General features: G+C 40.4%; 1 protein-coding gene across 4 annotated transcripts in view; it reads left to right on the top strand.

Moving 5' to 3' along the window:
• The window catches only part of sox5 (SRY-box transcription factor 5), a 384,599-nt gene that overhangs the window by 208,593 nt on the left and 149,203 nt on the right, over positions 1 to 26,803 (top strand). The gene's annotated exons all lie outside the window — the stretch shown is intronic.

Raw genomic sequence — 26,803 nt, 5'->3', positions numbered from 1 at the left:
TCGATGTACCTGTCTAAACACTGCACATGAAAACAGAGAGCGTGTGTGTGTGTGTGTGTTAGACCTACAGGGTAGGGGAATCTCCTCCTCAGTAGCAGACCCCAGCATGCAGAAATCTGCTCACTAATTACAGCCATATAAATCAGCAGTCTTAATTATGCTAATTAGACTGCTAACTTCCTCTCAGAAGCCTACGCAAACAAAGGCAATGGTATCGCATGATGCGCCGTGTTAACGAGCTTGTCAACTTATCTGACGCACGCTAATTACTCGGCAGGACTCCTCTGTGTTCGGGAGGGCGGAAGTAGTGTTTGAGTCGCTGGTTTTAAAGGTTACAGCACAATTGCCTGTAACCCCCTGCTCCCTCTGGATTAATACCTGTGTCTCTCAATTGGATTACACCACTCAACTGCAACATCAGATAGTAATAATTTAATCAATGCATCTGTCAGAGTGGGACCTCTGAGACGTACTGCTCTGAGAGGCAGTGTGTGATATATTTGATTTAAGCTCAACTGCATCTGCACACAAAACAAAATAAGTAGTTCTTTTTTAAAACCATGTTATTGGTGATTAAAGGGTTTCCACCAGTCTTTTAAAAGTATTTAAACTGAACTGTGTCTAAATTCTTGAGTGGTTTAAACGGTGGTTGTAAAGTTAAAGACATGAAAGTTTGGGACATGTGAGAATACCTTCCCAAATATGCATGCTTTCTATTTTATAATTCTTTATGCATCTACACCATGGTTGTTTTCATGGACGAAATTGTTGATACCCTTCCATTAATAAAAGAAAAACCACAATGGTGCCTGAAATAACTTGAAACTGACAAAAGTAATACAATAAACTCAGGCTGCAAGCAGCACTGAAGGACCCTCGCACCTCGGCAAGGGGTGTCGCACTGTGTGGGTATATATATATATATATACATATGATCCTCCTAGGACTTATCATGTAAAATAAGAAAAAAAACCAAGACATTATATGTTAAAGATGCTTCTGCTTTCTTGCAGTAGGTGACACAAAAATATACATTTAAACACATTTGAATATATAGAGAGACAGACCCTAATCATGTGAGATTGAATGAAATTTAATACAACAGTTACAGTGACTTCCTGTGAAATGGCAGGATAAGGAATTTCTCGCATTAAAGAACTGGACCAATTGTGTTACTTCCTGTTGCCAGTAGCGATGTTACATCAAAACGATAAAATTAACCTTTTTGAATATATAGAGACAGACCTTGATCCTAAATGTGCTATTTGAAGGCAATCAGATGTTTGGTATGAGAGCTGCACTTACTTCCTGCCAGATTGGTGAGATATTGAAACACTCGCCATCACCAGGGAGACATACTTTAATGAAATATGTCTAGGTTGTCACCAATTATTGTGGACTTTCTTTCAAAATCAGAGCTCAGTAGGTTAGGCACAACAGGAGGAATGAAGATCTTGCAAGAAAGAGCAGAAGATCCCAGAATATTGTTTGCTAAAGTTATGAAAAGGTTAAGGTCATTTGGCATCATCAAAAATGCCTTATTTTGAAATTGAGATGAAGCTGGTGGACTTCCTGTTGAGATTCTGGCATGACTCCAAGAGGCTTTTTTGTAGGTCATATGATGACCCATATGCAGACCAAAAATCATAAGCCTAGCCTGGATGTGTGCAGGGGCTGGATATTTAAAGGGGAAAGTTGAAAAATCAGGGGCAGAAACATCCAATTGCCAAATTAATGGTATTTATGCATGAATGTATAGAGGACCAGTGCTACGTTTGGTGATGACTGACATACATTAGCATTAGAAGTTGTAAGGCATTGTTGGTGTATTTTTACAGCAAAAAATGTACAAAAAAGTAGCTTAAGTTTGGGCTCCGCTCATAGCCGTGCTCTATGGTGAAAACTCACATTCACACAACTTTAAATCAAAATCTTGGTCTATTGTAAAGTAAAGCTGTGATATCCATATTTTATATTTAATCTGAAAAGTAACCACTCTTATCAAATAAAAAATATCTTTTTTCATTCATTTGTGTAGTTAAAAGCCTTCTTAAAATGTTAATCCATTTTGTTAAAAACAGAATTAAAATCAGTTAAAAATTGCTGAAATGGGTTAATAATGGCAAAAAAAAAAAAAAAAACTATGGAAATGGTGGGTAAATTGGATTTTAAAAGAAGCAGAAATGGGTTGGAAGTTGTAAAAATTAGATGAAAGTTGCAAAAAATAACCAAAAAATGGCCAAAAAAAAAAGGGTTTTAGTGACAAAAACAGGCATTAATAGTGGGAAAAGGGGGATTAAAAAGTGGTTTTAAAAGAAGCAGAAATGGGTTGGAAGTTGTAAAAATTAGATAAAAGTTGCAAAAAATAACCAAAATATGGGTTTTAGTGACAAAAACAGGCATAAATAGTGGAAACAAGGGGATTAAAAAGTGGCTGAAGTGGCTTTAAATGGGCAAAAATGTGTGGAAATTTCATAAAATGGGATGAAAAATTGATATAAACTGGCAAAATGGGTTAATGGTGTCAGAAAAATGAGGAGAAATTGGCAGGAATGGGTTAAAACTTGCAAAAATTGAGCATATTAAATGGTGAAATGTGGTTAAATGGACAAAAATGGGTGTAAAAAGGGAATTATAGTGGCAATTGAGTGTCAACAGAGGCATAATTAGATGTAAAATGGCAAGAAAAAAGTTGGAAAGGGTTTAAAATGTAAAAAAATGGGTTTTGAGTGGCAAAAATGTGTTAAAATTGGCAAAATTTGAGGGAAAAGGTGATTAAAAACTGGTTACAGTTTGGCTTAATTGGTGTAAAGTGGCAACAGTGTGATTTTACAAATGTTCTTTGTTTTTTAGGGCATCTGGAGACCCCTCCATTATTATAAATCCTGCAGTGACAGACTTTAAGCATTTTTCACAAGGACTATTAATATCCAATGAGAGACGTGCAGCTCTACAAAGAAAACACATAAAACTACTTCTTTGAAGTATTTATCTTCACCCTCTTTATCAATAATCTTTACTCATGTTCGTCTCTATTCATCTCTGAAGGACAGCATGAGGAAGCTACAAGCTAGCTTCACTTTTGTAAACAGAAAACCTTCTTACACCTCAGCCATGGTGGTCAAAATATGACCACATTAAGTGAAAATACCCTTAAAGAGAAAATGCATTTTATCTTACCGGGTTATTTTTCTCAGAATGAGCAGGAGTGATGTGGAGGATCTTGAAATAAACTCCAGAGTTGGCTCTTGCGGGACGTCTTCACATCACAGATACAGTACCCTCCTGTATTTTTTAGGTCTTCCTGTGTTGATTACTGTGATTCAGGTCTGTTCTCAGTAAAATGCTGCATTACCTGGAAAAAGGCATAATTTTTAAAATTACTTCCCAGAATGCATTGTGTTCTCCAGTACCGTCCTCTTTTAATGGAAACAGTATTGTTTCAGCTGGGCCTCCTCCAGACTGCATGTTTCAGCTCCATCCACAGATGTTACTTAGGATTTACTACTTTAGATATTTTTTTTTCTGTAATTAATATTATAAATCTGTACAATGCTTTGGCAATAAAACTAATATTTCCAATGCCAATAAAGCTAAATGAATTGGACTGAGAGATCGATGAAGACAGGGATGGATAGATTTTTTTATTAACCTGAGGAATTATTGTTTTTTTTATCAGAAAAGAAAAACTGGTGATGTTCTACATTTAGGTCTATAAATATCTTAAATTGACTCTAGAAAGTGTGCAGACCCAGAGTAGAGGGACAAACATTCTTTCTGTGAAACAAACCAGGCACTAGAGACCCGAACATACTCGAGCGTACTGTGAGCGGAGCGGACTCCTCGCGGCATGTCCGCAGTCATCAGAGCTTCCATAGTTGAGCGCACTGCCGTGTAGTAGTTTCCTGTGAAATTTCCGTGAAATCCTACATTTCCCACAATCCTTACATATTGTTTACATTTTTTCTGCCGTGGCGTCCTACACTGACGAAGCCTGCTGGCTTTGCAAAGCAATAAAATTAAGAGACGGTGGTACGTACGGCCATTTAATGCCACAAGAGACGGGGAAGAGGAGTATGCCATGTTGGTTAAGGACATGCGAAGTATTGACATGGAAAAACATCTTCAGTACTTCCAAATGACACGTGAAAACTTAGATGATCTAGTTGGGCGCCTAGCCCCACTCCTCCTTCACCCTGGGAGTCACCACTCACCCGTCAACGCTGCACAGAGGAATAAAATGCAGGTCGGTGTCACATTTAATGCTGGTCGATGTGAAAAATACATGCCGAGCAGTGTTTTTTGTGACACCAGTACGCGGAGCAGAGCCCCGCAGTCGTAAAATTGGAGCTTTGCGCGCACGGGCCTTGAGGAAGTCCGCTTTGAGTCCGCAGGGACCTCCACGGAGTCCGTTCCACGTACATTCTGCCCGAGTATGTTTGGGCCTGTAGTCATGCAGTGTCAGTTTCGTAGACTAAAACTATGACTGAAAATGTTCGTTAACAGCCTGTTTCCATGACAAAAACTAGACAAAGACTAACAAAAATAGTTCTGTGCTGACTAAAACTGATAAAAAGTCAGTTTAGTTTTCATCAAGATGACTAACACTAGACTAAAATGAATTTAGTTTTCATCGGACATTCTAAATCTGTGATATTTCTCCACTGTGGGTACATCTGTCAAAAAACAAAGCATTTGTATCTATTCTGTCTCAGCTGTAGAAAGCAGGGACCCCAGGTTTGGCAGAGAACACACTACCATGATTTGGGACCAGATTTAGGCAAGAGAATAAATGCTTGGACTAAAAGTGAAGACTAAAATGTGAGGACTTTTATGGACTAAAACTAGACTAAAACTTAAAAGGGTAGAAATGACTAAAATGTGACTAAAACTAAAAGACATTTCATCTAAAGACTAAGACTGAGACTAAAATTTAAAATAGCTGCCAAAATTAACACTGATGTCATGCTCTGATAAATGCAGAACAAGGTCTTTACTGGATCTGGGTCTCAGCTGGGTCAAAAATATCTGCTGCCCAACCCTTCATTACTGTTTGAGTGTGAGCTTGATAATAAAGTTGGCAGTGAGCTTAGAATAAATGCTGAGCAAAAAAACATAATAAATGTTTTTTTTTCCTGTTATTTGTATTATTTTGGCATATCACAAATTTCTAAGTTTGCATTAATGTGGGAAGCGTGAACTCTGACTGGAGGATCTCTGCGTCTTGGCTTTCCTGCTAATAAAATAAGAAACTTAAAATTTCAGTTTACAGTCTGGGCATTTGCCAGCACTGAAAGTGATTGGGATAAAGTCTATGTAATGTACTGACTATATTATCAAACACAATGTAAAACTAACATTCTACTGCAGATAGAGCAGTGTTCAGCCTCAGACGTCTCCAGCACTCATTTTTTAAAGTCCTGTTAGGATTTTTCAGCATCTAGTGGAGGAAATGCACCATCCCTCTTGCATCATTTGGACCGGGTATTTTTGTTCTATGCTATTGCAGAGCTGTGATTGTTAAATCCTATTAATTTCTGGAATTTCTGATATAACATGCTGTCGAGCTGTGTGTTATTGGCTTGCACAGTTTAGAGCAGTGGTTCTCAACCTTTTCAGCCCGTGACCCCCAAAATAAAGGTGCCAGAGACCGGGGACCCCCACTGGACCGGAAGGTGGATGAACAGCCATGAACATTAAATAATAATCATTTGGAGACAAGGCCGTCTATAAGGGGGATAAAGGGGAGAGCTTCCTGGGGCCCCTCCAAACTGGGGACCATGGAGGTCAGCAAAACCATGGTCTATTATAAAGTTAAGCTGTGACATCCTTATTTTATATTGAACCTGAAAAGATAACCACTCTTATCAATGAAACAAATCTCTTTTTTAAATCATTGGTGTAGTATACAGCCTTCTTCGAAATGTAGATCTATTTTGTTCAAAAAAGAAGAATTAAAATGGGTTAAAAATTGAAAAAAATGGTTAATAATGGCAAAAATGACGGGAAAGGGGGTAAAATTGAATCTTACAGTAGTAGAAATGGGTTAGAAGTGGCAAAAATTATATCAGAGTGGAAAAAATAACCAAAGAAGGCAAAAAATGGGTCACAGGGGCAAAAATGAGCATATATAGTGGTTAAAGGGAATGAAAAGTGGCTGAAAAGGCTTTAACTTAGCAAAAATGGATGGAAATCTGGTAAAATGGAAAGAAAAATCAATATAAACTGGCAAAAAAGTGCTGACTGAGGAAGAAAAAATTGGCAGATATTGGCAGAAATTGGTCAAACTGGCAAAAATGGGCATATTCCATAGTAAATCGTGCTCAAAATGGGAAAAATTGGCCATAAAAAGTGGTCAAATGGGGTTAATAGTGGCAATAATGGGTCAACAGAGGCAATATTAGGCTTATGTGGCAAGAATTGGTTCAAAAGTGGCAAAAACAGGCAGAAAAAAGTGGTCGAAAGGGTTTAATGTGTCAAAAATAAGTGTTAATGGCAAAAAATGTATTAAAATTTATGGGAAAATGATGAAAACTGGTCAAAATTTGTCAACACTGGTGTAAAGTGGCAACAGAGGAATTCTAAATTGTTCTTTTTTTGTTTTTTTAGGGAACCTGGAGACCCCCTCTTAGTATCTCGCGACCCCAAAGGGGGTCCTGACCCGAAGGTTGAGAACCACTGGTTTACTGATTTGTTCTGCGTGTGGCTGGTCAGAGCCGTTGAATTCCATTTCCTCTTCAGTTTTATAGCAGGACATGTTCTCCTCTCTTCCACGGCTGCAGTGGTTCCTGGTGTCTTGATGCTAAAAATGTTGCTCTGTGCATGACTACCACCTGCTGTCTACCTCAGTCCCCTCCCATCTCTTATCTCTGCCCATCTCCTTCTCTCTCGGTCCTGTTTGGTTCCATAAAGCCGTGACTTTTGTTCTGTTTCATGTGATCAAACAAAGGCTTCTATTAACAAGCGTGTTGGCCAACTCTTCATCACTGTCATCCAGAGCCTCCCTGTTATTTCCCTCTGATTTCAACAGTCTCTGTTAGGAAAGGCCTGGTCCCCACCTTCTGTAATTATTTCACCTCTTGTTACATGTCACGTGATTAGCTCCTCTCTTCTTCCCTCTTGTTTTCTCCGCTCCTCTCTTCTCCTCTTTCTCCCTCAATCCGTCTCTCTGTTCAGTATGCGCTGCTGAGAGGGCATCATTATGGAGCCTGTATTTGAGTCATTTTGATTTAAGCAGCCAGACAATGGCCTGTTGATTGAAGCAACCAGAAGGCAGACAATAGGGTTCAATTCTACATAATGCGCCACCATTTTTTCTGAGCTCCCTATTTTCAGAAAAGGGCCCCGACTCTCCATTGTGCCTCTCCCGGAGGGAAAAACTGTGCTTTGGGAGGAGGAATATTTTCCCGTGGTATGTCATTATTTTGCAAATTTCTATTATCTCATCATGTTGTCTTCATTGTAATTGCAGCTAATTAGGAGGCTAGTTAGGAGCCTGGGCTTTGAGGCTGGCTCGGCTGCTGAAAGGAGCCCACCGATTATGGCCCCGACAAGAGAGGAAGCAGGAGAAAAGGGGAGATTAATGCTGTTACCCAGGAGACACTGGCTTCCATCTGCGGGGAACAATGCAGTTTTGTTTTCTCCGGGATCCTGCTCAGATCAACAGAATGGGCTCGCTCTGCTTGGCGACAATGCCCAATTCTGTCTTACCGGGGCTTGGGTGAACCCTCCTCCCCCTCCTCTCCTCACCTACCCCCCCCCCCCCCACCAACCCAGTCACTTCACCTTCCCTCCCTCCCTTCGCCATCAAACTCACCACCTTTTCCTCCGTTCAGCGGGCCCTGACTAAAAAGCTTAGCGCCCTCAGCGAGCTAGTGACTGAGAGCTCTCACACACCCCCAGGATCAGATGAAAGCCCCCGCGATGTGTGGATAGAGTTCCCAGGTTGCGGGAGGTCGTGCCCTTGTCACACACAGAGCTGTAAGGTTTTACTCCACAATCCCCACCGAGCTCCAGAGCACTTAATGAAATAATATACTCTGTCGCTTTTGCTCTTTCTTCTTCCCCTCGTTCCCTCGCTCACCACACCAACCCTTCCCGCCCCCCAACACCTCCCTCGCTGGGCTGAGGCAGGCCCCTTGTCTCAGAGCAGGGGCCCTGGGGCCCCTAGACACCTTCTTTGCAAAGGAAAAGAGGGGATACAATGAGAGAGGGAGCCTAGTTTAGTACAGTACAAACACACAGAGCACAAGCAGGCTAGGAGAAATGAAAGGCCTTTGTCTGCCTTTGTCAGGGGGAAAAGGACACTGGGAAAGAGGGAGAGCCAGTGCTTATGGATAGACAGAGACAAAGAGGGAAAAAACAGAGCGGGAGGAGATAGGAAAGGCGAGATCACATGACTCTGAGCATTGTGATCCTAAGTGAGAAAGGTTTGGAGCGGAGCATCTCTCCATCTGGTCGAAAGCAAAAAAAAGAGGAGAGACAGATAGAAAAACAGACTCTGGGATAGAGAGAGAGAGCAGGACCAGCACAGTGAGGGAGCAAACAGAGAGAGAGAATCAGAGAAAGTATTGAGTAAGTGCCAGCGACATCTGCTCCCGTGGGCACAACAATAAAACTCCCTCTAGATCAGCCTCACACCATATATGCTCGCACAATGCATGGGTCTCAAAGGCACAAATAAATATGTGCCTGTGAGTGAGAACGAAGAATGCTCTTATGTTCATGAAGTCTGCCCACAAATCTGTGAAACATTCACCTACACAGGCCAAAATAGCTCCATGCATTAACGCCCTTATGTCTTTCGGAGGGTGGGGGTGTCTCTTTACATGTATTCTTTACTCTTTGACTTTAGACATCAATAATTCCAGTGGATATCTTCATACTCTCTATTGCAGTGTTACTTAACCCTGCTAAACCAAAGAGTCAAATTATTGAAAAATACCCTTGCAAGAGCCACAATCTGAGTGTTGAAAAGTGGCAAAAACAGCTTGAAGTAGCAATAACAATAAGTGAAAGGTGGCAAAAATGGTCAAAAAGCACCAAAAATGGGTGAAAATGGAGAGAAAAAAAATGAATAAAGGGTCCAAAGGTAGCAAAGTGGGTGAAGAGTGACAAAAGATAAGTTGCAGGTAGCAAAAAAAGGTCCAAAAGGGATAAACATGGCAAAAAAAATGTGTGAAAGGTGACTAAAATGGGCAAAAAGGGGGCAGAAGTGGCAAAAATAATGGCGACAAAGGGCAAAAATACGAAACAAGTGGTATTTAATGGCAAAAAGTAGCTTAAATGGATGAAAAGTGGCACAAAGGGGGCAAAAAGGGCATAAATGGGATAAAAGTGGAAAAAATTTGAAAAAAGTGGCAAAAAGAAGTGGGAAAATTAGGCAAAAATAGGGAACAAGTGGTATTTAATGGCAAAAGGAAGCTTAAATGGGTAAAAAGTGGCAAAACAAAATTGTAAAAAAGGGCAAAAATGGCATAAAAATGGCAAGAAGAAGTGGCTCAAATGGGAAAAAAGTAGAACAAAAGTGGTATTTAATGGCAAAGGTAGCTTAAATGGGAAAAAGTAGCAAAAAATGGTGGTAAAGGGCAAGAATTGGATAAAAGTGGCAAAAATGGGGGAAAAGTGGTATTTAATGGAAAAGGCAGCTAAAAGAGGCAAAAAAGGGCATAAATGGGATATAAGTGGAAATATTTGGAAAATAAGTAGCAAAAAGAAGTGGCAAAAAGGGCAAAAAAATAGGAAACTAATTGTATTCAATGGCTAAAGGTAGCTTAAATGGACGAAAAGTGGCAAAAAATTGTGAAAAAGGGCAAAAATTTGAAAAAGTGGCAAAAAGAAGGAGCAAAAATTAGCCATTATAGGGAACAAGTGGTATTTAATGGCAAAAGGAAGCTGAAATGGGTAAAATGTTGCAAAAAATCTGTGAAAAAGGGCAAAAATGGTATAAAAGTGGCATAAAGAAGTGGCTAAAATGGGAAAGAAGTTGGACAAAAGTGGTATTTAATGGCAAAGGTAGCTTAAATGGGTGAAAAGTGGCAAACAGTTGTGAAAAAGGTCAAAAAGTTTCCCTTTTTTAAGGTTTTCTGGGTGAACAATAGTTAAAATGAAGACATAGAAGAGCCACACGTTGAGTAACACTGCTCTAGTGTATAGTATGGTCTATCTGTGTTTCTAGTACCTTATCTGATGCATCCATGTGCTCTTGTTCCGGTCATGTTGTTTGAATATTCACATATTCTGTTGTCATGCTAACATCCCATAATCCCAGACAGCTGAAAAAGTTGCTCTGTGTCATCAGAAACTACCTCATCAAGCACCTTGGGTGGAAATAAAGTCTTATTGTTTGGACCTCCATGAAATCAGCACCATAAAAACAGTTTAGATGAAGTGAAAAGAGCCCATGCATTTCTCTGAGACTGGGCCTATAGAAAGGATATAAAAGGACAGATATAGGTTCTGAAAGCGTCTCTATAAGCATCCACACACCCTGTGATTAGGAGCCAAAGAAACTATCATACAATTAAACATTCTCCCTGTTCGACAGCATACAATGAAAGAAATCCCTGTATAAATCCCAGCCATTTGTGCTTTCAGATATCTTGCCTTTTGTACTCAACAAATGCTTTGTGTTTATTTTGTCTGTTAAGTGTTTTTCTGGCCAAGGACCTGTTTTTGACTGGCTAGGAGATGACTGAAGAGACAAGGACTTTTTTCTCTCTTTAAAAAGTTGGAACTGAATAGTTGGAAAGTTGCATGTACCTGCATTTGAAAAAAGCAACAAAACTTTAATCAAACAGCTTGAAATCCTAACAGATTCTGAAAGCGCGCAGACAAGGTAATCTGTGTTGTTGAGGGACCGCGGTTTGCCCCATGCGCCATTTATCTTTGTGGGTAAAAATTCTCCCTGTTGTGTTTAATGTTTAGTCAAAGTGGAGAGGGCGAAACGCTACTCTCTAATTTTGTATGTCATCTCTCTCCAAATCACTTCAAAGATGAGGCCCTTGCCAAAGATTTCCTCCCTTTTTCTACTTGCCTTTTTCCTTTTCTCTCCCTTCTTTCTTTTCCGCCTTTTCTTGTTCCCCGAGTTGCAGTTGTCACCATTGCTCGGCGCCAGGAAATCGCGGGCATCTAAACAGCAGCACACAATGTCGTAAAAAGGCTCTAGAGTTTTACTTTCAGATGTCACTCCAATAGCACACATCTGCTACGTGCCGTGCATCTGCTAGGCTCTCCCATCTCAGAGCCGGGAGTGTTGATTGAACTGGAGACAGAAAACATCCTCATTATCGCGGGCAGTGAGCGAGCCGGGCTCCCCAACCCTTTTAATGCATTCGCTCACTTAAGTGTGTTCCAGTGTGGAGTACAAGCACATATACATGCACATGTGCAAACATGCATGTATGCACATGTTGCAAAGGGCAAACAGGAGTGCACACAAAGTGGTATTTACCCCCTCTGAGTCAGACTGCTGCTTATGGATACAAAACTCAAACATTTCAGAGGCCCTTAGTTATATTAGAGAGCATGTAAGGATGTTATATAGGACTAATAAGGATAATATTAATAATGATAATTATTATTTGATATTTTGTATTATTTGATAATTATAAGAAGAAGAACAATATAAAAATAGGACATAACAATACTAAAATAATATGAATAATAATAATAGACATTGTGAATAGTAATAATAGTAATAATAATAACAATAACAAAACTAAAATAATATAATTAATAATAATAAAAATGATATGAATACTAATAATAACAATACTGAAATAATATAAATATGATAATACAAATTATGTAAATAATAATAATACTGTACTTATAATAAGAAGAAGAATAACAATACTAAAATAATATAAATAATAATAAAATTATAAATAATAGTAATAGTAATAATAATAACAATATCAATGCTAAAATAATATAAATATTACTAATAAAAATAATATGAATAATAACAGTAACAATAATAATACTAAAATAATATAAATAATAATAATAATAATAATACAAATTATATAAATAATAAAAATAATAACAAAAGCAATACTAAAATAATAATAATAATAGTAATAGTAATAGTAATAGTAATAAAAGCATCCCTTTAAATAACAGGTTGAGTCTGTGTTCAGTTTTTTATGTAAACCGTTTTACTTACTTTCTATACCAATTTTTTTAAAGTCAGCTGAATTGGTAAGAAAAAAGAGGTTAATACAATCAAAGTGCAGTGTGCTGTGTTTGTTTGTTTGTTTTCTGTGAACTTTCCATAAAAAAAAAAAGAAAAAAACATTTTATTGCTTTTTTTGTTTCTCTAAAAATGTTAAAATTCATGTTGGAGTAAAAAAGGCATCAAAGTGTTTTAAATTGAATACTTTGAATTAAGATAATTCAGAAAATGCTCAGAAAATTCAGTTAACTTTAAATGAATTTCTGTCCTGTTATTTAAATACTGCATTACCAGTGTATCAATCTGAGCTTTGTTTCAGAATTACTGGCCCACATTTAAAGCAACTGGGAGCAGAAATGTCGAGGCTGAGTTAGGGGTGGGACGAGACTCTTATCTCACGAGATGAGATTTTACACTTTTTTAATTTTGGAAAAAAATGCATGAGTGGAAAATATGTCCTTTTACAGCTAAGAGTCATGATTGCAAAGCGATGCAGGTCTATTCAGAAGTGTTTAGCCTCACTCCTCTTTAAGCTATCAGCGCTCACATAGTTTGTCTAACTCTGACTCTCTCTCTCCAAATCAAACCTTTCATTTTAATATTCTTCCACATCTTTAAGTTATCACACTGCACTCATTGCTACAATTATAAAAGCTTTCAGATTATTCTGAAAGTAATTTACAGACTGAAATCTAAAGAGCTCATCAGTAAAAATAAACTTTTTTTCTCATCCTCTCTAAGGACATCCTTATTCAAAACACCCAAAAGAAATATTTCTGTCAGTAACATGTTTGCTTTTTTAACACTAGTTTACAGAAATACATTATTTTATCGTGTTGTGGTCTTGTTTCCTGATATTAGCTTTGATAGTGTGGGACACGACGCACAGATGAGGGTGTGTTAATGTGTGTGTTGGTAAGCAAGTGTGTCTCTGCTCGGCCTGCTGTCAGACAAACAGGGCGTGTTTAAGTGGAGATATAACTTTGGTTTTAGGAGCTAACAGTGGACTCTATGGCGCTTGATCAGAAGCTACTTCTCAAAGTCAAGGATCCTTCCTCTGTAGGAAGGATCTTCCTGAGTCAGGACCCTTGGAGGCGAGTCCAGAGGCCACCCTGGAAATGTTTGGAGCAGGCTGTGAGTGTGTGTGATTACGTCATAGGAAGGGTCACGCCCATATACCCGAAGAAATCGAAATGGGAGGGGTCCTACCAGCAACTTTCACAAGTTTTACCCAGCGCTGTCTAATAAGCTATCACATTGTCATAATATATATAATAAAATGATCATAGATTTATACTGATCATTAACCTGGCACGCCAGATGGATGTGTGAAACACATCCATCTGGTAGATCACTCATAGACAGTGTTTGGGAAAGGACAGAGAAATTTGCGAAAAACTGTCACATGTTTATGGGCCAATCAGAGCAACAAAACACATGAGGTAGCCGCTACCAAGGAGTAAATCCATAGAGAACTGCATAATGTGAACCATGGTGACTGTAGACATGTCAGTACACGACTTTTGTTGTTTTTGAAAAGAAAACAACTCACTGCTGTTCTTTGTTCTTCTTTTAATGAAGAAATGTCGTCAAGTTCGGATAAAACTGGCGCTTTAGCAGCATCCACGCTAATCTCTTTCACCATAATGGCACCAGTCTCTTATTGCCGCTTGCTTAGATCACGACTCCGCCGCGCCTTAAAGTACTGCCCCTCGTCACTGATTGGTCCTGTCACTTTTTAAACGGTTCAAATGGGAGCTTGGAAGATGGATTCACCAGTGAGAAACATGGAAACGGGCGTATCCATCTGCTTTGCAAAGTGAGAGGTAGTTTGAACAAAAATCTAACCAGATCCGTCTGTGTTTGAAACAATGAGCTGACTATTATGGGTCATATTTGCTCGAGACGTGACTGGATGAGGTGGTGTCCCTACCTGGCAGGCTTCCTGCAGACCTTTAAAAGCATTAATAGTCTTGAATTGCAAATGTGAAAGTTTAGGCCTCTTCAGGCTGTGCCCGGAAAAGGGTGGAATGCCCCCTCCAGGTTGGGAATGAGGAGGAGATTGACTGGTGGATTGGTGCGGCGTCAGCAATGATGCGGTCCCTGCATCATCTATCGTGGTAAAGAAAGAGCTGATTCGAAAGGCGAAGCTCTCGATTTACCGATTGATCTATGTTCCTACCCTCACCTATGGTCACGAGTTGTGGGTTGTGACCAAAAGAACGAGATCCCGGATAAAGGCAGCTGGAATGAGTTTCCTCTGTAGGGTGTCTGGCCTCTCCCTTAGAGATAGGGTGAGCAGCTCGGCCATTCGGTGGGACTTGGAGTAGAGCCGCTGCTCCTCCATGTTGAGAGGAGCCAGATGAGGTGGCTCGGGCACCTGGTCTGGATGCCCCCTGGACGCCTCCCTGGTGAGGTGTTCCAGGAAGGTCCCACTGGGAGGAGGCCCCGGGGAAGACCCAGGACACGCTGGAGAAGCTATGTCACTCGGCTGGCCTGGGAACACCTTTGGATCCCCCGGGAAGAGCTGGACAAAGTGGCTGGGGAGAGGGAAGTCTGGGCTTCCATACTTAGGCTGCTTCCCCCGCGACCCGACCTCGGATAAGCGGAAGAAGATGGATGGATGGATGGATGAAATTTAAGGCCATGGAAGTATTAAAAAGTCAGATTTTTCCCAGTGAGAGGATCTTAAATTTTGGCAGGAATTTTGAGTAGGACGTGTCCTCATCTGATCTTTGCTTTTAAAGCCAGCCTTGTACGATTTTCACGTATTGTTGCATAAACATTCTCCATAATTCAGGGAATTCAGTGTTAGATATTCTAAATTTTCTAATGGACCTCACCTCCCTCTTTGATTCTCTCTCTTACTGTGATTTAATACACTCTGTACTGTTGTGAAACATAAGTTGTCCTTTACAAAATTCTTGCAGCCCATTCTTATTTTAACAGGTCTGTCCTGACAAAAACATATTAATCTGTTTTTAAATAGTTAAAGTGTTTGGACTCAGCGCAGCATACCTGCTCGGCACCAAAAATGTGTTCTGATGAATATCTCCTTACAGCATAGTGATAGAGTAGAGGCATGAAAGGTGCCAGAAATCATCAAACTGTGGCGTCTGTGACCCCCCAAAAATTCTTTTGCTCTATACCATTTGACATTTAATAAACATTTCAATAACTCAGAAAATTCAGTCCTGCTCTGGTGTACAGGGACATCTAATGCCTTTCATTTATTTTTCTCAGTTCAGGTTGTGAAAGTCTTTTGTTTGATTTTTCAAAGCATTTAGGAACTCTGTCAGGGATTTTAAACTTTAGTGGATTTCTGCCGTAAAAACCAAGGGAGTCACCCTGCATAATTCTATACAGCAGGATAACTGGATATTTTCACACAGTATCTTCTGGTTGTTCACATTTAGTTATAGATAACTAAAGATAGTCGCTGTGATTAACATGTCTGCATCTCAATTCGCTATTCACTGTTTTAAAGCCACACAAGTGACTGATTGTACAAATTCTGATCATTTTAAAAAGGTACAATCAATCCCTGCACCAAATTCAAAGAAGGAGACAAATGTCTTGAATAGGATGCATTTTTATTTGATTTCTGTGTTTTTACATTGCTGTTAAATACTTACATTGCCTTAAACATTAACAGCAGTTTTAAGGAGAGAGAAAACCTTAATATATGAGAATTAAGACTTGGGGCCCTCCTACATACATGAAGACTCTTGCTGTCTTTTCTCTCCTCCTGACACAGTTGTCATTTTCAAGCCCAGTGCTTGCATGGTTTCAATGTCAAATATTTATGTGCTGGAATTGCACTGACTGTGCAGGTTGGGCTATTACTTATGTTTGAATGAGTAGTTTAACCAATACTGATGTCACTGTCTATTTAAGCACTTCTTTTGGTGCAAGACTCCCACGTTACCAACATTTTGTCTTATATATCTGAATACAGAGTTAGTCCAGTGGGTGAACTCGGCAGTCCGGTATAGCAGATAGCAGCATTAGAGTGAGTGATATCGGCCTATTCTGATATAAAACTGTGTGTTGATGCATCTCTTGTTTGCACCTAGGTGTATGTTTATTAAAATGAGGAGTGGTAAGGCACAAAGGTGAGTCAATCCTCACTCCAGACAACAAGTGTGTCTTAGACCACCTCAAACCTGGTCTGAGTTAAAAAGAAAAAAAGAAAAAAACAAAAACAAAACAGTGGCATAAGTGATATTTGGAGGATGCACTTGAATGATTGGCATACATTGGCTGAGATTTTTTGTCCCAGACAGGAAGCATGCCTTCAAAATCAGTGCATAAGTTTTAATGGGACAGTCGGCGGAGGGACAGAAGGCTTTCAGTTCTAATTCTGTTTGTTCTCAAGCTCTCCCCACTGTGGGCGTTGTCTAATAAAAGCTGAGACTCACATGCACCCACTTACTATCACGCAGAGTTGGATTTACAATAAATGAATGTCACTCACACATACGTAGGTGCCATGAAAATATAATCCTCAGATATTTATACTGACTTTCTGATATCAATGATACACATGTTATACACACAGGATTCCAGCCAGTCAATAATATTTGATCAGCTCACCTGTACTGGATGTTTTACTCACAGAAGCTTGAATGTAGATCCTGTCTGACCCTGTTGGCATGTGCAGGGATTTTATGAAGTTATGTTTTTGTTTCCCTTGCAGAAGTGTTGTTTTTTTTTAATCATTTCTGATGTTGTAGGAATGTGTTTTTTGTTTGTTTGTTTTTTTGCATATTTATCACACTTCAGTGTTTTGGATCATCAAACCAATTTTGATATTTCACAAAGAGACCTCAAGTAAATACAAAATGCAGTTTCTAAATGATGATTTATTTTAAGGAAATAAAAATCCAAACCTATCTGTCCCTGTGTGAAAAAGTAATTGTTCTCCTTGTTAAATCATGAGTTAACTGTGAGTAACCACAGTTTTTGGAAAGCTGAGTTCAGTTTCTCTGGCCACACCCAGGCCTCATTACCTCCAGATTAGCTGAATGTAGAAATCCCTTAAATAGAAGCTGTCAGACAAAGTGAAGTAGGCTACAAGATCTCAGAAAGAAACACATCACGCCACCATCCAAAGAAATTCAAGAACGAATGAGAAACAAAGTGATTGAAATCTATCAGTCTGGAAAAGGTTACAAAGACATTTCCAAGGCTTTGGGACTCCAGAGAACCACGGTCAGAGCCATTATCCACAAATGGAGAAAACTGGGAACAGTGGTGAACCTTCCCAGGAGTGGTCGACCAACCAAAATGACTCCAAGAGTGCAACGACGACTCATCCAGGAGGTCACAGAAGAACCCAGAACCACATCCAAAGACCTGCAGGCCTCACTGGCCTCAGTTAAGGTCAGAGGTCATGACTCAACCATCAGAAAGACACTGAGCAACAACGGCATCATGGGAGAGTTCCAAGACCAAAACCACTGCTGACAAAAAAGAATACAAAGCCTCGTCTCACATTTGACTAAAAACATCCTGATGATCCCCAAGACTTCTGGGAAATATTCTGATGACTGACCAGACAGAAGTAGAACTTTCTGGAAGGTGTGTGTCCCGTTACATCTGGAGTAAAAATAACACAGCATTTGATAAAAGCACATCATGGTGGTGGCAGTGTGATGGTCTGGGGCTGCTTTGCTGCTTCAGGACCTGGACCACTTGCTGTGATTGATGGAACCATGAATTCTGCTGTCTACCAGAAAATCCTGAAGGCCAACGTCCGGCCATCAGTTCATGACCTCAAAGTCAAGAGCTCTTGGGTTATGCAGCAGGACAACGACCTGAAACACACCAGCAAGTCCACCTCTGAATGGATCAGAATAAACTAAATGAAGGTTCTGGAGTGGCCAAGTCAAAGTCTGGACTTAAATCCAACTGAGATGCTGTGGTGTGACGTTAAACGGCAGTTCATGCTGGAAAACCCTCCAATATGGCTGAGTTAAAACAATTCTGTGAAGAAGAGTGGGACAACATTCCTCCACAGAGATGAGAAAGACTCATCAGCAGTTATCACAAACGCTTGATTTCAGTTATTGCTGCCAAGGATGGAACAACCAGTTATTAGGATCAGGGGGAAATTACCTTTTTTACACAGGGAGAGAGGGGTTTTAATTTTTTATGCTTAAATGTTATAAATCTTCATTATTATGTCATTAGCAGGTAGGCAAAAATGTTAATTTCCAACCCGACACGGTCCCAAAAGTCAGTTTTGAGTTGCACTGGAGACGGAGCGGTCAGATTCAACTCATCACCCTCCCTGTCTTTGCTTTGGCTCCGCCCTCTTGTTTCTTTGTCGCCACCATCTACCATCAGGAATCAGTTAGTCGTTTATCATCTGGCTTCTTCTATCGCAGCGCTGGGTCCACTGTTGTCCACAGACTTGGCTTCTCACGTTGACCTACTGATGCTGTGGTGATTAGTGGTGACTGTGGTAACCGTCGCTAGTTCAGACTTTAATGGCCATATTTCCAGGCAAACACAACTTTCTATGTTCTCTGCACATGTCAGCCAGCTCTGTGGTTCAACAGTTATCCCCTCCCTCCACTCCAACCATATCTGCTGGTCTCGTGGTTTGAATCATCAAGTTCTGTCATATTTATGAATGCTTGTTTTTCTGTTAGGATGCACTTGTTTTGTCTTGGCATCATTGACATCTGAGAGTCTTTCTGTTCCTGCAGGAATCTACAAATGCTGCCACCATTATGATGGTTACCAGCCTCCAGACTGTGGTTTATTAGTAAGCGTTTCTAAAACACAGGTTAGCAAAGGCAGAAGTGAGCAGGGAGGAGTGCCAGCACAGCCAGCTGAGTTTGAGTGTGTGTCAGCTGTATTAGCCGGCTGAGGTCAGCAGGGATGAGAGTGTTCGCCAGGTTAATAGCTACAGAATGAACTGAGGACACGGTAATAGACTGATAACAGGACCGGGGTTGGGCACGGGAGGGAAGAAAAGTCTGGATAAGAGGAAGTTGTGGATTAGCGGAGGATAAAACAAAGAGAGAAAAAGGAGCAAGCAAGGAGGTCAGGTGAATGGATGGGTTTGAAATGAAGTGGGGACTGTGTTGGATGAACAAAGAGGGAGCAGTAGAGTTGGATGACAAAAGGGGGAAAGGGAGAACAGAGAAAGACAGGAAAAATAAATCAGCTCATAAGAGGGAGGGTGATTAGAGTTCTGCATAAACTTCAACCATGCCTATTTAAAAAAACTGATCAGGGCTTTGGCTCGGCCACTCCAGAACATTCTCCTTGTTGTCTTCAGACCATTTCTGTGTAGCTTTCTCTGGATGCTTTGGCTCATTGTCTGATTAGACAATAAATCTTCTCCTAAGTTGAGTTCAGACTGCAGACTGAATAATGCCCTCCAGGATTTTCATATATTTTGCTGCATTCATTTAACCCTCTACCTTTACAAGCTTTCCAGGGCAGGCTACTGAGAAGCATCCCCACAGCATGATGCTGCCACCACCATGCTCCACAGTGGGGATGGTGCGTTTGTGGTGTTTTTTCTGATAGTCAAAAATCTCCATTTTGGTCTCATCAGATCAAAGAACTTTCTTCTCCTTGACCATGGAGTCTCCCACATGCAGATTCCTCTTAATTAGCACAGAGAAACTCCCTCTGTATGCCCATATAAGGACACATAAGGGGCGTGTGTGTGTTGACTTGGAAGCAGCTTTAGACTGGCCTTTTCCATTTTAAATCAATTTTTAACAACAGCATTGATTTACACGACAAGAAGAGACACGTGCTATCCAAAGTGAAATAACTTGAAAATCAAAGCCACTTTTGTTTTTTCTTCCTTAAGCCCTCCGTTGTGCCGTTCTAATGATGCTATCCATGCCTTCATAGCTCTTACAGAATGTTTTCTAGCGAGCCTGGTTTTCTAGCTTGGCTGACTTCCAGGGACTTTAAAGATTAAATCCACACCGGTAACTCTGATATTGGGCCTGTTTTTATTCATCTATAATCCATTTCTTCAATAGTTCCTGCAGCTAGCGGGGTTAGCATGCATACATGTTGTCTGTTTGTATCCCACAATGCAGTGGGAGATCACAGATGTGCAGACAGTTTCAAAGAAAATTTTACCTTATAAACCTCTGATCACACACAAAAGGCAGCTTGGCCAGACCTTTGGTATCAAAAGAGCTGCCCTACAGTTGCATTTATATTATAATGCTTTGCAAACAGACATGAAAAACATTTTTACTTATATTAATCTACAGTGGGCCTTTCTGAAGCTGCCATGAAGAAAGCAGAGACTGGAGTGGTTGTGTTATATAACATAGGTGGAAGGAGCAGACTGATGATATCATTAAAGCTCTTTTTGCGTGTTATTGTTGCACTGGTGTTGACATCAGGAAGTCAATACTTGCCACAAAAGCAGCTAACAATTGTTTTTTTTTTTTTCCCACTGATGTTCAGAGGCACAATGAAACACAACAACATCTGCCGCCTTTCTTTCTTCTGAAAGGTCCACACCAGACCATTTAGACTGGTGTTACTCAACCCTGCTCAACCAAAGAGCCAAACTGTTGGAAAATACAATTGCAAGAGCCACAATCTAAGTGGTGAAAAGTGGCAATTAAAATAAGTTAAAGGTGGCAAAAATGGTCAAAAAGCAGCAAACACTGGGAGAAACATGGCAAAAAAAGGCAGAATGTGGCAAAAATCGGTGGGAAGTCACCAAAAAAACAAGTTAACCCTTTGTCTACTGAGTCTAAAATGGCGATTTGGACATATTTTGTTATTATGGCTCTAAGTCTGAGAGCTTTGGTCCCTTTTTTTCCAGGAATACTTCAACTTGACTTTTCAACATCTGGTTAATGATAATTGCACACTATATAGAATTGTCAGCAGTTTTAAAGAAGAATAATGCCCACGTCATATGGTTGCGAGTACCGTAATGAGCCATATATGTGTGCATGCCTACAGTTCTTAGCTTTCCAACACCGTTGGAGTTTTTCTGATCAGACAAACTTTGACGGAGTTACAATAATAATACTACAGACATGTTAAACATAGTGTCAGCACTATGGCAGTAGGTAAAGGGTTAAAGCTGGCATAACATTGTCAAAAAGTGGCAAAAATCTGATAAAAGGTGGGAAAGTGGGTAAAAAGTGGCATTAATTTCAAAAGGCAGCTTAAATGGACGAGAAGTGGTGAAACAGGGCAAACGCTGGGGGTAAAGAGACAAAAAAGGCAGACAGTGGCAAAAATGGGTGAGAAATGGCAAGAAAAAGAGTTAGAGATGGCAAAAGTGACAAAAAGGTGGCAAAAAGTGACTAAAATGGGCTAAAATCAGAAAAACAGGTGGATAAATGGGAATTAAATGGAATTTATCTAAAACAAAGCAGCTTAATTGGTGAGAATAGGCAAAAATAGGCAAAAAGTGGCAAAAGATGCAAAAGCAGGGTTAAAGTGTCAAAATTGGGTGAAAAGTGACAAAAAGAAGTGGAAAAAATGGGCTAAAAGCAGCAAACACTGGGAGAAAAGTGGTAAAAAAAAAAGGTAGAATGTGGCAAAAAAAATGAGTTACAGGTGGCAAAAATGGTCCAAAAGTGGCAAAACCGTGGCAAAAAATGAGTGAAAAGTGACTAAAATGGCCAAAAATCAGCAAAAAAGTGGGAAAATGCATCAAAGAGTGACAAAATGGGAAATAGGTGGCATTTAATTGCAAAATGCAGCTTAAATGGGAGGAAAGTGGCAAAAGGAGCAACAAATTGCAAAAAGCAGGATAAAAGTTTCAAAAAGAAGTGGGAATAATGTTTCAATGTTTCAAATGAAGACATAAAAGAGCCACAAATCCTCACAAAAGATCCACATGTGGCTCCAGAGCCACACGTTGAGGGTCACTGATTTAGATTCAATAATGTTATTTAGAATTTTTGTGACTTTTTCAACAACAAAGGGGCCGTCTTGCATGAAAGCGGTGAACGTACGCTGTTTGTCCTCACTCTCAAAAGTAGGTGCATTTGAATGTTTGGTTTCTCTGCCTCATTACTCTGAGATTGATGTCAGCATAACTTATGCATACAAGACAAACAGTGCAAGCAGCAAATTAGGCTTCACCTTATTGCCTTAAAGAGCCTTCCACATCAAGAAGAGTGATTTTAATGATAAATTCAAATGTTTTTATGTAAATATTGTTCTATTTACATCACAAGTGAGGGGAGCCAGTCCCCCGGTAGACGGTTCATAACATTAGGTGAAGACAGATGAGAATCAGAACCTCTGGACGGGTTAAATGATTAGATTGCTGCAAAAAAAACACAACTTTGTGTTTACATGTGTGTGTGTGTCCATGCCGTGGTCTAATGACTGCGCTGTCTGCAGAGAGTGGAACACAGGAGGGAATTAGTCGTCATTGCATATCAAAGGCTTAGCCATTAGAGACACAGGATAGGGTCTTCCTAATGAGAGGGGGTACCGGTGCATGCATGTGTGTGTGGGAGTGTATGGTTGGGTCACAATACACCTCAACAAACACACGTTTAAATCCAGCTCTCTGTCTGTGTGTTTCACTGAAGTCACATGTATTTAAAGAAAAGCTGTTATTCCTAGAACCGGAGCGTTTAGATATTCATACACCTTGAAAAACACGCTCTAAGATGTAGACCAAGTCAGGGACACACTCTCCTCTGCCAGGGCCCTCTGGCAGGCCTCGCCGTGCCTCTCAGTGTGGCATGGCGTGGGCAGAGGTGCCAGCGAGATGCCAGGGCTTTGTGTGCCACGCTAAATCAACGCCAGCCATCGCACGTACACAAGAACACAAGGCGCCCGAGGGTACAGGACTCACACACCCACCTACACCTTCCATCCATACATACATTCATCCACTACTATCTCTGCGCCTGTGTGCTCACCTCATTCTCTCCATCCCTTTATTCCTCTCAGTGTGTGTGTGTGTGTGTGAGTGTGTGTGCGCATGTAGGCTGATTGGCGATGCCCTCTGTGCCATCTGCAGCAACCCCCCTACTCACCTCCCACCCTTCCCACTCATCACAAGGGTGGGCTTAACCATCTGTGTGCCAGTGTGTTCCCACAGTGAGAAAAGGGGGACTGGAGGGGGGTCGTGGTGGTGGTGTTTGTGGTAGTAACAAGGGTTTCCACTGCAGAATCACATGTTAACTAAACAAAATAGAACAATGCTCTTTGTGTTGATTCAAACATAGAAATGGTCCAAACTAGCATGCAGACGGCCTCCATTCAAAGATGGCTCAGTCAGTTTGTCTACATGCAGTAAGAAAAAGTCAAATTATTTAAACTGACTAAAGCTGGGCTTTTAAAATGCAGGTAAACATGTTCATCTGTGTGGAGCTGAAGTTCACACCTAGATCCTGCAGTTGAAGATTGAGAGTCTCCTTGTTGGGATTTGGCCTGGACGTTGAGCCGCAGAAATACTGAAACTAGACGTATGGCATTCTTCTCATACGTACCTAAAGCAGAGTCTCTCATCCGACTAGAACCCCATGCCAGCTCTCAGCTACTTTTCAAGTCAGTGTAGCCTTTCTGTGCAGCATAAATCTGGCAGTGTTAGATTAGATATGGCATTTAGAAATGATTTAATATTAAACCAGACCTCTGGTAATCCCTGTGAGCAATACCTTACTGCTTTTTCAATGACGTGGACTTGAGTATCCCCGTTTCTGGTTGTGCATGTACACCTTTTCATGAACTGGGATACGCCAGTATCCATGTTTTGAGAAACCCGGTTGTGCTTCCTGGAGAACTCCTGCCATGTATACTCCATATCTTGTTTTCTGGCAGCTGTAGACTACCTGTGCAGGCACGATTTTGATCAAACAGTTCGTTTAACTTCAGATACTTGAATAAATGTTGGATGTGTGGCGGAGGGACGCTGGTCTGATCTGTCCAGTTTCAGGCTGCAGATCAGTCTGTGTGAGCTGACGGCAGAGTCGTGTCTAAACATCAGTGGTGTAAAGATAATCGGATATGGATCGGTTAACCGATCTTGACGTCAGCGGTCCAAGTGCATCAGTCTGCGGAGCCCTGGATCGGTAAAAATGCAGCATGAAGCGGTCTTTGGACCGGTTTTAACGTCAGAGATTGGTTCACTGAGGCTCTGCTGCTTTTCATAGCCTGTTCCACCATGCTCTGGCTCAGTGTCTATAATCTCACATGACCTGCAGTGACCTTTTACCTTTAAACGAGAGTTCCATTCACCGTAGGTGCTCACTGTGTACCTGGATGTGTTTCACCGGTCATCGCCTGAACGTCTTTCAGTTCTGAACCTCAGGAAAAAGTTGGAGACTTTATATGAAGGAAGGATAACTTTCGAAATGTCTGCCTGTCTGTACGCTTTGGAGGAAAGCGATTAAGAACTACGGCAGCTCATAGAGCTCACCTGTTGAGACGGCAGAGCTAAAGTTTAGCTAATATGCTAACGCTAAACGCAGCACAAACAGACCCGAACATGAACACTTCTCTGAGATAAAACTCAGAGAAGTCTTCAGTCATCGCCGTAACAACAACCCCTTTATTCACGGGGTCTACAACCGTAACGTGTTGTTGGGAGTGATTGATTTGGTGACCTAATCAATCCATCTGAGCCCACTGATATGATATTAAACAGAGAGGATTTCACTGAGCTGGAGATCAGCTGTTCTCCTGTGAATTAATTCAAGAATGAAAACAATCAAGAACGCTCAGATACACAGAGAAAGGATATAACCATGTTTTAGCTACATGTAGACTGAATACTCACAGTAAGAGGAATTATGAAAGAAAAAAAGAGTAGCCTATAGAAATCTGTTTTAATTTGACTGTTTTCAATATTATTTTAACCCCTTCTTCTCCTGTACTAGCAGACACACAGAGCTCTGTCTATCCAAATCTCCTTGTGACTTTAAATTCGTTTTAACTAAACTAAATTTGATATTTAGTTTGTACTGTTATTGGGATTAATAATGCTAAGGAAGTTAAAAGTACAGAAGGACGAACATGTACCACTATAACTCATTTTAATATTTATCTCCCAATTTAATGTCAAAGTCAGACACCTGGGTGTGATGAAAACTCTCTGTAACATCATTTCAGTGTTAGCACAGGAGGCCTGGGATTTATTTTAGAAATAAGATCAAATAAACTTGGATTGTTATGAAATTATCTTGTTCTCCCTTTTTTTGCTAATTTTTATTAAAGCAAAAAGTTATTTTGATTCTATAATCAAATTGTACCGGATCAAATCGCACCAAATTGTTCTGTATTTCAGTGAATCGTCAGTGAATCGAGTTGTAGTCTGTGAATGGAGAATTTATTGAATCATCTTGAGGAGAAATTCACAGCCCTACTAAACACGCTCATATTTACTAGTAGATGAACGGGGAACTGAACAGTTTTATTTTTCGGCCATGAACGCACCTTAAGCGTAGTTTACTGTGGAGACAGAAAATAAATGCTACTGAGAGCTCTGTAAGCTGTAGATGCAACGACAGCGTCCTGCTAAATCTGTCAGGACATCCCAGGCCTTAAATGTAGAAACAATAACTCTACCAGTGTACCTTTCAAAGTAAAAGCCTGATCTTTTCACTTTGAGCTACCCATTGTGCTTTTATTCTGAAGTTTTTTGGGGGGCCAAATATTTTGTGAATCAAGCCACTTGCAGAGTTGGAGAGCTCTTTGATGAAGTCTGTGCTAAACTTTCTTCATGATTAATATCATAATTATAAATGCCTCATATTCATAAGGATTTCAAACAAAGTCATGTGAGTCTATTCATCTCTCTTCCACTCCTCGCCATCCTCTCAGTCACATTGTTTTCTAACAGCTGTATAATAATTTTAATAACCTCTGAACAGCCTGAGCAAAATCAAGAGTGTTATGTCTGCTTTATGTCAGGGCTAATTAGGACCTTGTCTTTTAAAAAATAGGAAACCTTGGTGTAGTCTTTGATTGTGATTTTAATTTTCAGGTTCAGGTGCAGGGGTTCATGAAAACAGCATTTTATCATTTAAAAAACATTGCCAAAGTCGGACCATTTCTCTCTTTTAGAGCCAAACTGAGGAACTAATGCAACAGGCTAGACGACTCTCTCCTCTCTGGTCTACCACAGTATACAATAAATCAGCTCCAGCTCACACAGCAAGACTCGTGACTAAGGAGAGCACACATTACACCGATCTGAAAGTCTGGTAGCCTGTTAGGTTCTGTATTTATTTAAGTTATTTTATTAGTTTATAAAGAACTACACAACCTCGCTCCAGACTAGCTGTCAGAGATGGTTTCAGTCTACGGGAAAAACAATGAACATTTTTAATCATATTTTTAGTGATGAAATTATCACTGCTCCGTTACATAAGAAAATGTGTGCTGAAACAAGCCATTCTCAAATTTCCCCTCATGACATCATGAGGGGAGTTAGCCCCGCCCCCATGTTCAGTTGGCCCTCTCTGCTTGGAAGCAAGTTCCGTCCTCCTCTCCTAAACAGGAGAGCCACACCCATTTCTTGAGAGGGGTGTGGTCAGGGGCGGAGTTAGACAGCTCAGTCACATTTAAAGCCACAGACACAGAAACAGCTCGTTCTGAGCAGGGCTGAAGCAGAGGAGTTTTTAGAAATGCAAAAATCCAATA

The sequence above is a fragment of the Cheilinus undulatus genome, linkage group 23 (genome assembly GCF_018320785.1).
Source record: "Cheilinus undulatus linkage group 23, ASM1832078v1, whole genome shotgun sequence".
NCBI lineage: Eukaryota > Metazoa > Chordata > Actinopteri > Labriformes > Labridae > Cheilinus > Cheilinus undulatus.
The sequence above is the reverse complement of the archived record's forward strand: the minus strand, read 5'-3'. Positions and strand labels throughout refer to the sequence as shown.